Source organism: Eleginops maclovinus, chromosome 15 (genome assembly GCF_036324505.1).
Source record: "Eleginops maclovinus isolate JMC-PN-2008 ecotype Puerto Natales chromosome 15, JC_Emac_rtc_rv5, whole genome shotgun sequence".
NCBI lineage: Eukaryota > Metazoa > Chordata > Actinopteri > Perciformes > Eleginopidae > Eleginops > Eleginops maclovinus.
In genome coordinates, this window is record NC_086363.1 from 21,574,104 (window position 1) to 21,588,378 (window position 14,275).

A 14,275-nucleotide genomic window follows, 5' to 3' on the forward strand; every position below is an offset into this window, starting at 1 on the left:
TCTGTCACAAAGGTTTTGGAAACCCATGCAGGGGTAGCTGATGCTTTGAACACAGAGAAGTACTGTGACCTCTTGATCAAGCTTGGCCAGGAGTTTGCAGACAGGTTCAGAGACTTTGAGAGACTTGAGCCCTGTGTGACATTAATTGCCAACCCATTCATGAATGTGGACATTAGTCAGATTTCTGGGCAGATGGCAGACCTTTTCTGTATCGATCCTGTGGAAATGGAAATGGAACTTTTAAACCTCCAAAACGACATACAGCTGAAATCTCAACAGCATGCTGAACATTTCTGGAGCTTGGTTGAGCCAGAAAACTATAAGAATCTGTGTCAAGCAGCTCTGAAGACAGCTGCTTTGTTTGGGTCTACATACCTCTGTGAATCTTTTTCTGACATGAATGTCATCAAATCTAAGTTCAGAACAAGACTGACAGATGAACATTTGAAAGACTCCATAAGAGTGAACCTAAGTGGGTATATTCCAGCATACAGCTCTCTTGTTGGCCCCATGCAGTGTTAGGTATCTCACTTACTAAAGGTGCTTGACTGAATATGTAGGCTAGTGAATAAATGACTGAAAGTGTGATGTGGACAAAGTTAAGAAGTTATAATTGTTCAACATCAATAGTAGCCTATGTGATTTCAAAGGTGTGGGTTATGTTTTGACAAAGTGTCAGTGTTTTGTAAATGTTATGCAAAAAATGTGAGTTTAATGTGTTTTATAGTTTGCACAGATAAAGAAATGCATATGCTGATGAGTTCAATTTGGGCTATGTTTCACACAAAGTGTGAGTATTAGAGGTCAGTGTTTTGTAAATGTTATGCAAAAAAGGTGAGTTTATCAGTGATAGCTGAAAAGAAAGAAATGCATAGACATGCATACTGACACATATTTAGTTACATTTCTGTATTTTGAGTGTGAGTATTGGCTGCCAATATTTTGAAAATGTTCATGCAAAAAAAACATGTTGTTGAAAAGAGAAAGAAATGTTTTGACATGCATACTTTGAGTTTAATTTGAGTATTAATGTTCTTACACACATAGTGAGTGTTGGATGTATGTTCCGTATATGCTTGTGCCAAACGAAACCTTATTCAGGGATTTAGATACATGTGAATAAATGTTACACATGATATAAAACACAAGTAGCTCTCCGTAATTTTTTTTCTTTAGAGGTAGCTCTCAGAGGGGAAAAGGTTGGAGACCCCTGCACTAGACCCACCAAGCAGACGAGCTGAAGGCCGCTATCAAAGCAGCCTGGGCTTCCATCACACCTCAGCAGAGCCAATGGCTGATCGTCTTCATGCCACACCGCAGTTAGGCAGTAATTCATGCTAAAGGACGCCCAACCATGTGCTGAGAGCAGACACATGAACATACTTTTCAGAAGGCCCACATTTCTGTTTCAAATATTCACTTTGTGTGTGAATCTATATAATACATGAGTTTCACTTTTTAAATTGAATTACTGAAAATAGTTAACTTTTCCACCATATACTAATGTTTTGAAATGACCTATAGGTGCTTCTCTTTTTTCTGCTTCGTTTGGTCTGTACGTACTGATGCATCTTTTTTGTTAACGCTATTACAAAAAACTAATGTCAATTCTTCCTATTGGAATAAAAGATGAATTGATTAGATTTTGATGGCCAATGGTAAGGCCACTGTGACCTCACAAAACCTGTTGCAATTCAAAAATGTATACAAAAACGAAATATATTTCACACCATATGGATGATATGACGAGGCGTTGACATCTAGAGAAAGACATGCATGTAAACTGCACGGTGAGGCAGTAACTGTACTTTTGTATGAATCATCAAGTTTGCCATGTAGAGAGTAACTAACATAACCCCCACCCCCCCTCCCCCTCATCCTTTACACTGTCTGTTACTGGTCAAAGGTATAAGACAGTTGCTAGAGACACGGTGCAGTGTGCAGCTGGGCGAGATCTTCATTACAGGGTGTCTGCTTCTGAATGCAGACGTCTCCTTACTAGATGGGGTCAGACTTGATTTTATAATTATTTTAGCTAAGCCCCCGATGCACCAATTATTTGAAACACATGAAGTTAAGCACCTTCCAACCCTGTTGAAATGTTTAAGCGCTTGTAACAAAAATAAATGAAGTTCATTAAAAATGGAAATCTTGCGGAGGATTAGAGAGCGCTTGGCACTGGAGGGCCTTTCCATGAAAACCCTGCTGCTCAGGATCAACACACAGAATGGTGTCAATGCTGTTAATTGTCCCCAAGTCCCCATCCCATAGTTAGGCTCTCAGCTGCCTCTCAGCCCCGTCTGACTAATCTGCACATGGTGTTAATCAATGCCACCGCTATTTCCATAACAAGGCCAACTCTGTAACTATGTTTGCAAAGAGGATTTATATTCCTTGATTCTGTACTGAGCGGAGCGGGCTGCAGCTTCAAAAGAGCTTCAGTTAGAAAACTAAGTGAAGAACATCCAGTGCTGTTGAGGAGGGAAATACACTCTTACTGGGGGAAGAGACTGTTTTCAATAACACGCTTTACCGGAGCAGTTTCCTCGCATCATGGCTGCAATTAAATCCCAGTATATAGCAATACATTTCAATTTCAGCTCTGTAGCCAATTTCATTCAATGTATCTAAAAACACATACCAGACCATAATCATCTGAAAAAACATCAGTCACTATCATATCCAATCTTTATTTTTTAGATTGATTTGATATTATCCAGTGACTGTACTATGTCGCACATTTAAAACCATTGTATGCCACCTGGATATCCACAATGTGTCATTCGCATATCTACACATATTTATTACCAACTATGGTACGCTAACAAATTAGCCAAAGCTTATGATACATATTATATTTAGATATGTTTCACAAGATACCATTCAAACAAAGACATTTCGGTAGTTGTTGGGGGCGTGTTTCTGAGGAACATGACTGAATAAATAGTGATCTTCTTGTTTGACTGTGAGTAAGTAACGTACATATATTAAATACATTTGTATATTATTAACTTCATGTTTCTATTGTGTGAGGGTGTCATTTATTTACCAGGAAACTTTACTTTACTCCTGGTCATTTTGAAGTCTTGTGGGTGTAATGATCTGTAAAAATGGGCCAAAGGACAACACATTCGCTTGTCATGTTTTGAAGCAGGAGAGTAGGCATGAGAGGGCCGCTCAGGAGAGGAAGCGTCTGCTATATTCTGAAAGTCCAATAATTTATCCAATCCGGCTCGGGCCATTTGTCTGTGTCAGAGTTTAGACGATGCTTCCAAACACTTTGCCTTGCTCCCCAACTTTCCTGTCTCCGCTCCTTGAAAGCCAAATCAATCAAGCTTCCCCATGCAGGAAAGTGCGGAAATAAAGAGACAATGAAGTGGAATGTGCGAAAGCAGGATTGATAGCATTAAGAGGATTTGGGACAGCCTGTGAGGAATGTTCTAGGCTGCAGTTTTTTGGGGTGGAGTAGCACACTCCAGTCCACACTGCTGAATAGGAACTATGCAGATAAATGGAGTTAAAGCAACATAATCATAGATTCAGATCCTGGAAGCAACCGCTGCTCTGATGGATGATTGCCTATATTCATTTCTGGGAGCTAGAAAGACAAAGGTCCGCTGCATAACGCCATCGATCATTCCTCTCTGCTTGCATGGTGAAGCGATGCCCTGACAGACTCTGAATAAAGATTGTTGAATATTTATTCTTTTAATCGTGCTCTGGCGGAAGATTACTTGAACCGACTTGTTTCATCTTTTCATACGCACACAGCGACGCATCGGTGGGGATATTCTCATAAGCAAACATTCATCTTGGCAGCACTGTGTTATATCCAAAAGTCCAAACATTTGATTTACCTTTGATCAGGTCACCGTCTGTCACTACCGCACATGGCTGATGCCAACATTCCCACTGTTCATGACTAACAGACTGCTTCTGGTTTAACAATTGTATATCAAAGAGCGAGTCTATTAGAAGCCATTATCTGCTTCTGACAATGTCAAGTTCTCATTCAAGCAGAAGAAAAAAAGAGGCTCTTTTTATTCAAAGACCCAGAGACCCCGGGCAGATAAGAAAAGCGAGTGCTTTCTTGGCCAGCTTCACGTATGGCAGTCCTTGAACAGCATTTGATAGACTTGGACATCTGGAACAATGTCAAAGAGTACTTGGCATAGCACACACTTTCTTGTCCACACGTGAAATGGGACATGTCTGGCTGTTGTTCAGGCATTTAATCTTCAGGAAAAACATTCCTGCATCTGTTGTCAAGTTCATTTTTCAAATTGGAAGAAGCTGATTAGCACTTTATAGAGTCAGAGCTCTGTGGGGGTGCACCTTCAGGCTGCCAGGTTTCAGTAATGTTAATAAATAGGCTACTTTGATTTAAATCAGGGAGGAGAGAGAAAAAAACTGACTTTGACGTACAAATGTGGCTGAGAAATACAATAACGTTTGCCATGGTCTTCCAACTATTCACAATCCAGGCCTCTGACTTAACAAACTCGGATTTGGCCGTCTCTGTACCTCCACCGACCTGCAGGACGTCTGCCTCTGATCTCAGACAGCTAGCAGCAGACGGCTCCTCACAGTGAGTCTGATTAAATGAGTGAAGCATAAGGTAACACAGCGGGATTCTGGGTAGTTAAGCACCCTTTACCACAATCTCAATCAGTCTATTATTACACGATTTCCTTCTCAACTCTGATTGGTTAATTTGGATGATAGCTTTAAAGTGCTTCATAAAGTAAAAAATGATTAATTTACCATTAATAAACCCATAAGAGACAATCAATACAATTTATACTGGGTTATATTAACTAACATCACTTTTATAACCTAATTCTAAAATGTGTTGGAGCAGAGCTGTACGGCCTTTGTGAAAATAAATCAATATATTGAAACAGAACATTAAATGATATAATTCACTGTTTCCCGACGCACCAGATTTTGTACTTTCGGTAGTACCGGATGTTATTGTTTTTAGCCTCAGGTAGCATGTAGCTAATAGTATATATGAGTAGAGGGAAAATGACGCGTGGAGTTACATACTAAACACACCGCCTCTACCTCTCACTCATTGATGCTGCAATAATACTATTACATGTTTAATAACCAATAAACCTCAGAAGAATTGCATAATAGGGGATCTCATGACTACATCAACAGATGACTTAATGAGAACGTGCCCTGGACCAGCCTCCGTCGACGTCAGCCAATAGAAGAGACGGGGATATGCCCATGTGACGACAAGGGACCAACAGGATCCAGCCCCCGCTGCCAACCAATGAGAGAAGACGAGACCGGAAGGAACACAGTAGAAATGCCTGTGTTTCCCTTGTGTGGATTTACTGTGCTGTCATGTTAATAAATATTGCTATACTTTACAGAGAAGCTTCTTGGTACCGCAGCATCAGGACCAAAGCCACCAGACTCAGAGACAGTTTCATTCCAGAGGCCATAACACTGCTAAACACCTGAGCTTGCACTATTTTTTTAGTATTTAGATTGCTCCTAACACTTCAGTAATGTAGCTAGGATGACCAGGTAGGGTGGCCAGACGTCCGGCTTTAGGCCTACTTCTTGACGAAGGAGGACAAATACGCGTCCGGCTTGATGCTGCGCCGGACGCCGGACAGGGCATTGAAAAGCCGGACTGTCCGGCCTAAAGCCGGACGTCTGGCCACCCTAAATGTAGCTCTGTGTAATTGTCAAACACTAAAAGTAAAAAACTTACTTAGTACGTACTTATGTAAGAAATAATCAAAATATTCAAACGGAACATTAAAAGATAATTCACTGTTTCTGGACGGACCATATTGGTCCAATTCTGGTAGTATTACCAGATGTTGTTTTTAGCCTCAGATAGCATGTAGCTAATATTGTATTGTATATGAGTAGCGGGAGAAGGACGCGTGGAGTTACATACTAAACACACCACCTCTACCTCTCACTCATTGAAGCTGCAATAATACTATTGCGTGTTTAATAACTGATACACTTCAGAAGGATTGCATAATAGAATATCGTAAGTGAGAGCTCCAGGACATCACTAACAAGATGGCGACGGTGACGTCATAGGAGGACCCGCCCCCGACGACGTCAGCCAATAGAAGAGTCCGGAGAACCCCATGTGACAAGCGGCCAACAGGATCCAGCCCCCCGCTACCAACCAATGAGAGGACGAGACCGGAGCTCGTCTTATTTTGAAGTTGTTTATTGTATGGTCGGAAAGGGGTGGTTCTATAAAACATGTTTGTATTGTAGAATCGAGCTCTCTTTTGTTCCGGACCGCCAGACAGTAACTACTGATGAACTCCACTCAGTCAGTGGCCTGTGGATGCGTGTCCCGGGCTATTGAGCCACAGCTGTGAAACTTTTGTAAAACCTACTGCTGCATCCTTTTATTAAATACTCCTTTTAAACATGAGGAGCTTCACTTCGTTTTCTTTTACAATGACTCCTGGACTTCGAATAAAAGAACATTTCTTACACTTACTACTAACTAAAACTTTATTTAATTTTTTTTACAGGTATGCCAGTACATAAATAGTTTCCTGCACTTTATCACTTTGCCCATACATCGGCTTCAAGTTATCTCAAGGTTCAAGGTTCAAGTTCAAGGTTTTTATTTGTCATATGCACAGCAGATACAGCGTATATGTTGGCAATGAAAATCTTATGTCGCGTGCTCCTCCAACAACTCAACATACATGGTGCAAAAGATAAATAAAATAGTAAAAAAGAGAGAAGAATATTTACAATATCAACAATACAGATTTGAGGAGGTGAAATATATATATGTGGAATACATTGAGAGTATTTAAATACTTTACACTGTTGAATGAGGAGGTATGGACAGATGCATATATTATGTATAACAGATGTATATGGCAGATATGTATAATATATAGATATGTGTACTATAAACAGATATGTATAATATATAGATATGTGTACTATAAACAGATATGTATGGCAGATGTGTATAATATATATATATATGTATGTGTGTACTATAAACAGATGTGAGTAGACATTCACACAGCTCAGGAGTTCAGTAGTCTTATAGCCTGTGGTATGAAACTGTCTCTGAGTCTGGTGGTCTTGGTCCGGATGCTGCGGTACCGTCTGCCAGACGGCAGCAGACAGAACAGATTGTTGCTGGGGTGATGGGGGTCCTTTAATATCCTACCGGCCTTCTTCCTACACCGCTGGGTGTAGAGGTCCTCCATGGATGGCAACTCCGTCCTGGTGATGTGCTGAGCAGTTTTCACCACCCTCTGTAGAGTCTTACGGTTGAGGGCGGTGCAACTGCCATACCAGGCGGTGATGCAGCCAGTCAGGATACTCTCGATGGTGCACCTGTAGAAGTTGCAGAGTATCCTGGAGTCCATGTTGAACTTCCGCAGCCTGCGGAGGAAGAAGAGCCGCTGTCGAGCTCTTCACAACAATAAACAGGCAAATACCATCTATATAAAACTCCATGTATCCCTGAGGAAGTCGAGTCAACTGTGAAGGTCTCTCCCTCAGGCACTGGAAGTGGCTCAGCAGGTACTTGGTTGGACTCTTCCAACTGCTGGAGGAAATGTGGCATGCAGGTAGCCCATATTTATCCCCATTTGTCCTGGGCATGTCCTTACATACTTTTTGGCATAAGATTCATTCAGAAATCCAAATTTTATTGGAGAAAAACATCCCCTGGAATTGGTAGACATTTCTTTTCAGGCTGTTACATTCAACCGATTCAAACTTCAAACTCAACGCCTAGCTGGAATTCTCACTAGCTGCAAAAAAAGCAATTACAAAAAAATATCCCAAACCGGACATCCCATAACTTGACAACTGCATGATACAAACCATGCCATTTTTGTTATGGAAAGAATTGTTTGTTACTTGAAGCTTCAGGAAAACTTTGAGGAAACATGGAAAAAGTGGCAACATTAAATTACATTGAGCTTCTGCAGACTTCCAGAATCTCTAACTTTCCTTTTAACGCAAAACAGCCCGAGTATTATTTCTTATGGTTTTTATTTTCTTTCTTTATATCTTTTATTTAAATGTGTATTATTAAAAATAAATATATTTTACATACATTTTTAATTTAGCTGTAAGAAAAAAATAATAATCTGAATAATTTTCTCGAATCCAACATATTTGATGTGTCAACAGGGACGGATTAAGAGTCATTGGGCCCCTGGGCCTGTGACGGCCTGTGACTGAACCCCCCCTTCCCCCCAAAAGAATCACCACGCTAACCTCACCCTCACGCGCAAATCGGCGGTGTTAAAGGTTGCGGTAAAAGCACAGTCGAATGTTATTCACGTGTATCTTGAGGATTTACAACAAGTCAAAGAACACACATAAGCACATAAGTCAAAAATAAGCAGGCGCAATGCAAAGGGCCCAAACCCCTACATCACACAGATCACATCACTCATAAGAAAACTGCTTGAAATCATGCATCGTCATCAAGGCTTGACAATATTCTAACCTTCGAAAGGGGGGGCCAGCTTGCAAAAGGTTGGGAACCCCTGCTTTATGGTATATATGGTATTTAAGGGCCCTTTCCCGATATTAGGGATGAATAACATTGATAAGCTGTAGTTCAGGAGCACTATATGACCTATCATATGCCATTCTATTTAATTTTGGGGGGGCTTTAACGTATGAGGGATGAATTAATTACACAACCCGTGGCATATGATTGAGGGGCCCTATTGAGATATATTACATAATGTATGTAATGTAACCAATGTTATGGCTTCAGGGCCCCTTTAATTGTATTATGTTGTAGAGACAATATTGAAATGGTAGCGTGGAGGCTTGGGCTTCAGGGCCCCCTTGGCCCTTGGGCCCCTGGGCCTGGGCCCGGTAGTCCCGTGCAGTAATCCATCCTTGTGTGTCAACTATGTTAAGATAATTCAGATGAAAAGGGATGCTTATGGAGCATACAGTCACAGAGACAGCTCAGGTGTCAGCTCTGACCGAGACCTGCTGTTTGCAGATGGAAAACAAAAAACAATGTCATGTTAATAACCTAACCCCCTCAATACAGATGTATGTCTCGCACACAGCTTTTATGACAGAAAGGCATCACAATGCTGACAAACAACGTGCAAATCACACGCTTTGAATTAAACAGTGTTTTCACTGCACCCTACATTCTCCATTTACCGGGATTTAGTCACAGTTAATCACACACAGAAGCCTGCAGACATGAGGAGGAGAAGCACAGTTTTGACATGTCTCTGTGAATAAGGGAGTTACCTCTGTGCTCATAAATATGATGGCTGTGAAAGAATTACCCATCCCATTCTTTGCAGCCCATCTTTTCAAAATCCTCTTTTCTCTTTGCAAACAAGAGCAATTCATTTGAATAATTCTCCCTAAACCTGTCTCATCCATTTGTTTTCCCTTTGAGAGGCAATCACCCGTTGTCTGCTTGTTTTATATGACGGGCAAATCTGCCATGGTTTTACAGTGCTGCATTAGAACACACTCTTGTTATTGTGAAGCATTATGTTAAATAAGGAAAAATACACTTTGTAATGGAAAAGACAGGTTTTTTCGAAGGTGGATCCTCAGCTTTATTTGTTTCTGAGACACGAAGAGGAAGATGGATTATTTTGCACTGCTTCATTATCCAAATCATGCAAATAGTTTATCACTGAAATGTTTTAAAAAGCTTTTAAACATTCCAGCCCAGCCTCTGCACCAAATTAAGATGCATTATGTTTGTTGTCCTGTGGCTCTCTGAACAACTTGATTATCATGGAAGTGAGCTCACAGTGCTGCCGTGGTTAGCATAGCACAGCATCAGGCCTGTTGGAACACCGCTATCATCCAGCGCAGTGTCCCAGAGAGGGCTGATTTTTTCAAACACCCTGGTTAGCATGTGTTTCTCCAACAGGTGGATCATTCAACGCACACAAAGATCTGGATGATGTGGTGCCGGCAGGTGGCAGGAGCTGACAGTGCTCCTATCAAAGGCCTCATCTAAGGCCCAATACGGACTCTGAGCTGTGCACCTTAAACCTGTAATAAATGAAGTTAGACACTCATTCATCTGAAGCTCTTCTATTGCTTTTAACTTTAAACATTAATTCTGTGAATGTTTTATCTCTATATTTACCCTTTTTCATGAACTATACAGAACAGGGCTGCACACTTTAAATGTGTTGGAATCTGTACAGACAGAAGCACTGAAGCCTCACCATGTCTTCCTAAAGCTCATAGATTCAGGTTCCAACATGGCTTTTCCTCCGGTGCCAGGACACGCTATCATGCCCTCTAGCGTGGGGGATCTCAGAACAGTAGCATGGTCTCTCCATATTTCATGTATCTAATAATGCTGCTTCTTAGTGTGGTCACAGGAGTAGAGCATACCCACTAAACATTGTCTAAATAAAAGCAGAAATGGTCACTTCAGTGGTTCACTTTCAATGTTATAAACTTATATATTGAAATGACAACAAATCTCGCTCAGTCTTTTCAGAAATGACAGACAAAATCATTTAATGTCAGCTGACAGTTACTGATGAGCAAGGTCAGAAGGGTCCCTGCTCCCTGACAGATGTACAGTATCAGAGAGATGTGGGTGCACGCAGTAAATGTCTCACTGTTACTGAGTGGCAGCGCCCCCATGTGGAAGAACACATACATTACACTAAGGTATATTTTTCCAAAAACGAATTGAAGCTTGATGAATTTTCAAATGGTGTGATGTCACAGGAAATATATTTTTGATAGTGACTTTTATTTTGACACAGTAATTTCTCAGATTGGGGTATGATGTCACTTCCTGTTCTGGGAATAGTCCTTATTCAGTTGTTCAGGGTGAAGTTCACATGTCAGCTCAGCTCCTCTGAACATTATCGTTCCATTTTGGTGTGGCATTGCCAGTAAGTACATTTGTGTTGATTAACCTGTAGAAAGAAGAAGTTAATGAGTAAATAAATAGTTTAGGCGAACTTTTCATTAGAAAATAAGTTTATTCATGTGGACACAGTAATGCAGTTATTGTACTAAATGATGTATGACTCAGCTAATGTTAGCAATTCCTTTGTGTGATTTACCATTGACTTTATTAGCATGGAAGCTAAGCTAAGTGTAGCATTTAGTTACTTATTTGTCCTATCTATCTGTATGGATATTTTGTAATACTTACCTTATTATTTGGTGCTTACCTGATGTTTAGATATTATTTACACTTACCTGCTGTATTTGTATTTATTTCAGTTTTACCTTCTTTTCAATAAACCTTGCTAACTACAAGACCTGCCTCTTCCTTGGGGGATTTGTTGAAGAGATGAGTTTAGCTGGCTGTTAGCTTTAAGAACAGTACAGTAAAATGGCAGCCTCTCATCAGAAGATGGAGGAAGATAAAGAGGTTCAGCAAGAGCTTTCTGTGCAAGAAGTGCAACAAAAGGACACTGATGAACAGTCATTGGAGGTAAGATCCCATGTATTCGGCTCTCACCGAACCAAAGGCTCACGGACTTCAGCAATTAGCATGGCAGCTACGCAGGCACGAGCAAATGCTGAAGCAGCTAAGGCTAGAGCAGCCTACACCAGGAAAGAAAAGGAACTAAAAATTGAGAAAGCTCGCCTTGAAGCTGAATTGGATGCACTCCGTCAAGACAGAGACGCAGATGCAGCTATCGCTAAAGCACTCGTCATGGAAGCCGCTGCTGGTGAAGTAAGCTCTCGTGCCAGCTTCGCAGATTTTGAGTCATTACCCAAAGAACAGAGTGTGCAAGAGAGAGTCAGCGAATATGTTGCTAACCACAATCATGTAGAAGATAGCCACTATGAAGAAGAATTGGATTTAACCCCTCAATTACCACAACTACCTGCTCTACCCACACACATTCATGGGCACAATGCTTCCACTCCAGCACAACCGAGCACCCTTCCAGACAATGGGATACAGCAACGCTTCGGCCCACAGCAGCCACATATTCAGCCTCCTGTACCGCATCACGCACATATTCAGCCCCCTGTATCACAACGGATCGACCGAGAGCAACGTCGGTCACAGCTTAACACCTCATCCTACCAATACTCACAAAGAGTGAACCAGCCTCAACCCAAAAGAGAACCAGGGGTCAGTTCTTACACCCCACACCATACACCCAGCCAGGATGTAAACGGCAACATATCAGATCTGGCTAAGTTTCTGATAAGGAGTCAACTGATAACAAGTGGAATGAGCCGCTTCGATGACCAGCCTGAAAACTACCTCAGCTGGAAGGCAACATTCACTAGTGTGTTACAGGGCTTAGATATCTCAGCCAACAACGAAGTTGACCTTCTCATTAAATGGTTAGGCCCTGAGTCAAGTCAGTTAGCACGCAGGATGAAATCGGTTAGTATCGGCCACACATCTGCTGCTCTCAGACTGATTTGGACCAGGCTGGAGGAACGATATGGAGCTCCAGAGGCCATTGAGAAGGCGCTCTTTGCTAAACTGGATAACTTTCCCAAGATTTCCAACCGGGACAACCACAGGCTTAGTGAGCTGCAGGGGCGGATCTACCGGGGTGGCATGGGGTGGCAACTGCCACCCTAAATGAAAGCCTTGCCACCCCTGCTGCCACCCCATGTGGCAGCAACGAGTTAAAAGAAAAGTTAACGTCAGTCTGACATTTACGAGCCGAGCGCAAATCTCAAATGTCCGACTGCAGTGAATGCAGCACGAGATAACGCCGAAAAAAGTGTCTCTTCTAATTCGAATGCAACCCAAGCGCTCTTAAGTGACGTGGTTGGTTACGTTCCTGTTGTTCATCTGTCCATCATCGTCTAAAGCCCGCCCTGGCAATCTGATTGGGCCAGGGCTACGTTCGGTTGGGACCCAGGCTAGCACCTGACTGCTTTCTTTTGAAAAGTGAGTGGCGCGAACGCGAAGTGAAGGAGCCAGGAGTCGCAAGGAGAGGACACACGGGAGGAAAGAGGTAAAACATTTTTTTTCTTTTCTTCAATAAATTAAATTGCTAGTATAGTTGTGCAGTGCTAGTATAGTTGTGATGCTGATTTTGAGATGATCCGCTTACTATACATGTAATCAGAGACGGTAATACTAGATTATCTTTGATGTAATGTTAGCTAGGTCTGATGCTAGTACTGTGTAAAGTAAGCTACAAAAGCTAATATTGATTCAACGTGTGTCAAGGAAAACATTGTAAAGTTACTTTGAATCATCTTACAGAAATGAAGAGGAAAGGTAGCATAAGCAGTTTTTTTTCACCAAAGCAAAAGTCGAGAGAAGCAGAAAATAAACAACTGAGCAATGTAGACGGAGGAGATGAGGTGGAAGAAGAGAGAAAAGATGAAGACGAGGTGGAAGGAGAGAGAGAAGGGCAACAGAAACGTGACAGAGATAGAATACAGGGCCAAGGTGACCAGGGACAGGAGGAGGTGGGAGAACACCGCAGCGAAGATATGGAGGAGGGAGAGCATCATCAAGATGAGGAGGTAGAAAGCGAGAGACAGGGCTCAGACAGTGAAAGGGAAAGGAGAGTGCCTGCTGAGCCATCACCAACGATCTCCAGTCGAGTTGGTCCACATGGTATGGAAACTGTTGCTGCATAGTACATAGTAGCCTACTTAGTTACATAAGAACAACAAATGACAAAAACGGACATTTTGCTATTAGGTGCATTTAAGAGACATTGCTTTGACTTCAAATAAATGTAATTATTAATGTTTGCTTGAATACGAATAATTGGGGAAATGTGTAAGTGTGAGAATGAGAATTAAACAAATTAACCTATAAATACTCTCCCAGGCTAAAATGTTAGTGTGTGTTAACACAGTCTGATTATTATAACTAATCAATGACAGTTCCAAATTGATAATGTTTTACTCGTTGTTATATTATTGTATAATTTGTTCAGAGGTAATGCTGTTTGAATCTTTCCTCCCCTCCAACTTCTAGACGTATCCAAGTCCAGGTGTGAGGTTCCAGTGCAGCCAGTGCGGGAGAGTTTCCCAAAGACACTCCAGGGAGGAGCCAGGAGAAGCTTCCGCAGCGACTGGTACAAATCTCATCCCTGGTTAGAATACTCACAATCTAAAGACGCATCTTACTGTTTTGCCTGTAGGCATTTTTCCCTTCCCGATGCTCCAAGGACTGTTTTCACCTCATTCGAGGGTTATCAAAACTGGAAAAAGGCTACAATGAAAGACAGTGGTTTCTGTTCTCATGCCAGATCTGAAAGCCATGTAAATGCAATGTTTGCATGGACAGAGAACAATAAAATGAAGGATAAAAATA

At 41.6% G+C, this 14,275-nt stretch overlaps 1 long non-coding RNA gene across 1 annotated transcript; it reads left to right on the plus strand.

The window, feature by feature from the left end:
• The first annotated feature begins 12,551 nt into the window (after positions 1–12,551).
• Positions 12,552–14,275, plus strand: LOC134877076 (uncharacterized). Its single transcript, XR_010167523.1, has 2 exons — positions 12,552–12,953; positions 13,937–14,275. It is a non-coding gene; the product is annotated as an uncharacterized LOC134877076 (long non-coding RNA).